General features: G+C 32.8%; 1 long non-coding RNA gene across 1 annotated transcript; it reads left to right on the forward strand.

Annotated features, from left to right (window-relative positions):
- The first annotated feature begins 762 nt into the window (after window positions 1-762).
- LOC149204845 (uncharacterized) lies at window positions 763-1,915 on the forward strand. Its single transcript, XR_016251809.1, has 3 exons — window positions 763-1,037; window positions 1,127-1,224; window positions 1,538-1,915. It is a non-coding gene; the product is annotated as an uncharacterized LOC149204845 (long non-coding RNA).
- The last annotated feature ends 1,175 nt before the right edge of the window (window positions 1,916-3,090 follow it).

Consider the following 3,090-nt stretch of genomic DNA (forward strand, 5'->3'; position numbering starts at 1 on the left):
ATAGAGTTGAGGGCTGTGTGATGAGGTGTAATCCATTGTTTCATTGATTCTGTCATTAACGGATCTGGCTTCGATAGAAGTTACTTTTTGTTTCAATTCTTTTAGTTCTTCTTTAATTTTAATATCTGTACAATTACAATATTTCTTCTGTATTTTTCTTAATTTCAAATCGAATTAAACAGACACGAGTATATTATTATGCAATATATAATAATTCATTGTTTCTCACTATTATCTTTCTTTGAATGGTATATCCAGTTTTTAGATATTTTGATTCTTTGATGGCGTTTTCAGTTTTCAGATATATATGAATGGATTATTTTGAAATTATATATATATATATAATTTATTTATTTTTTTAAGTATTTTATTTAATGTAAAGTAATTGAAAATTAAATATTATGTAATTTTTTTTAATACAGTAAATACTGTATTTTTTCATACATAGTTTAATATTAATTGTATGTCACACTTCCACATTTACATAAAAATTAAAATTAAAATAAAAATTAAAAAATTACTAATTGTAATTTAGATTAAGGCACACAAAGATTTATGACATGATTGTAAGATATTTACAATGTATTGTTTATAAGGTAACGTGCATAGATATCAGAGTTAGGCTGACTTTCATATGCAATAATTCTTTGGAATAATTGAGAATGTACAAGTGATTTTCTTTTTAAATTCAAATTATTCTCGGTTTTAGCTAACCATGGATTTGGTTTGCAAATTTATTATGTATTAATGGTAGACCTGGCAAGAGCATGCTTCATCCTCTCTACTCCTTTCCTCGTGTCGAAGCTCGAGCTCGGATTCGATGGCTGTGTTTTGATCTTGAAATCTTCAACACTCTTTCTGCTCGCAAAGTGATTCACTGTTCACCTTTGCTCTTTGGTTCTCAGCTCTGCTACGAGGGTTTTGCTTCAGGTGAGTTCGGCTCTGCTACCAAGGTTTCGCTTCATGAGGGTTTGTATAGCGCCTAGGGTAACATGGCTTTGGCAAAGACTCCCAAGGTAGATGGATTCGCATCCCAGGTAAGCAAGTTATATGGTTTGTTTTCCTTTGACATATTTAGTTCATCGACTGCTTTCTTTCATTGACATATTTCCGAATCTGGTTGTAGGTCACGCGGAAGGAGTCATGAGGTGCTCAGAGTTCACCATGGTAGGTTTCGCGGAACCTGCTTCCGACCTACTTCTCCAATGATCTAATGGATTACAGGTATGTCATGTCTAGCCTTGTTCTACAATATTAACAAGGGATTCAATGATTGATTTGGTGCTTAATGTTTATGGAGATTTGGAGTATGATGCTAGGGGTTTCCATATCCATAATTGTGTAAGTGGCCTGTTCAATTTTTGGACCAAGGTTTTGGTCTGAGATTGAGCCTACCATAGAAAATCATTATGATAACAGCATAAATGCCTTTGTTTGAGATGTTTACACAAAACTCTGTTCTTTCAAAGTTTTTTTCGGTGGAAGGTATGTATTGTCTTGTAGTTTATTCATTCAGTCTCCTTTTAAATTGTTTCAGGGTTTTATGCTCCCAATTTCTGGAAACTCGATAGAAGGTGAGAGTCCCTTCTCTGGTGTTCTATTGTTTGGCATGTGAAGCTTGTAGCTATGGTTATCCGAGTTCTTTTTTCTTTAAAACTGCAATTTAATTGGGTATTCTCTGTTCTGCACCTTCCCGAGTTCTAGGAAGTGATGCATACAAGAAGCTGGGTTATTTTTAAGTTCTGTTATATCAAATATGTAATATTTGGGACTCTGGGTTATGTTTAAGTTCCGTTAATTTCCAAATGTATAATATTTGAGGTATTGGGTTCATGTTTAAGTTCTGTCATTTCCAAATATACAATGTTGGAGGCACTTCATTTCACCTTTCTTTTAGTTCTTATATGTACCAATCTTGTACCTAGAAGTTTGTCATTTCCAAATATACAATGTTGGAGACAGTTCATTTCACCTTTCTTTTAGTTCTTATATGTACCAATCTTGTACCGAGAAGTTTATCTGCTTGTGATATATGTTTTTGTATGGTTTCCGCGGCTACACTTGTTATATGAATATATTATGCTCATTGGTAACATGCTTGCACAGTAGCTTCTTTCTAAGGATTTCAAATTTCCACTATTCGATGTACATTATTCCTCTTCTTGGGTTTTATTTGCCAATCTTATGAAATGTAAAAAAAAGAGAAGGGTTTACAGTGATTCTTTTAATTTGGAATATAAACAAACTTTTCCTATTGCTTCTACATATACCATCACTCAGTTTTTTTTCTTTTTGTTTGCAAGGAATTATTCATTCACTCTTCCTTCTCATAACTAGTTAGACATAGTTCTATTTATCGTTATGTTGTGCATGTTCAATTCTAATTGTGTTTATGCTATGCATGTTTAGTTCTATTTATCATTATGATGTGCATGTTTAATTCTAATTGCATTTATGCTATGCATGTTTAGTTCTACTTTTTTCCTCTCTAGCAAAAGAACACAATAAAGATTATCTTCCTCAATGTGTACCTAAATGCCTAGACTCTATTTATGTAGGAATATTTTGGCTCTAAGTTTAAGATATTCCTGTACAACATTCATTTCAGACATTAACCGCTACCAAATCTGAATATTCCATAAAACAACTTACATCAAATATATTATACCAGGTTACCTACCTGAACTACTATAATAAAGAATAAATTTTAACTATTGAAGTCACCTCTGCTATTTATAGATTTCAATCCTCCCAACCATGAGACTTGATGTCAGCTCCAAGTCTCCCCCCGAGCTTGCTCACAAGACCAATGTCTTCTTGCAAGTTTTCGCATCACCAAAATTAACTTCTCTTACTATCTGACCTCACAACATGGTTCCTCCTCCCTCTTTCCATGCCCCCTCCTCACGGCTTTCATTGGAGCATTCATAATGAAGGAGGTAGTTAGGGTTTTCTTGGAAACTGACTTCACTAACTTCATTTTTGTGAAAAGTTACAAGAATTGTTAACACTCAAACAATTTTTTCTCTTTAATAATTAACACACATTAAATACTTAATTCAAATAATAATCATAAAATCCATTTTTCTT

This window comes from Pinus tabuliformis, chromosome 1_2 (genome assembly GCF_031772625.1).
Source record: "Pinus tabuliformis cultivar Carrire ecotype Pingquan chromosome 1_2, CPIR1, whole genome shotgun sequence".
In the NCBI taxonomy this organism is placed as follows: Eukaryota; Viridiplantae; Streptophyta; class Pinopsida; order Pinales; family Pinaceae; genus Pinus; species Pinus tabuliformis.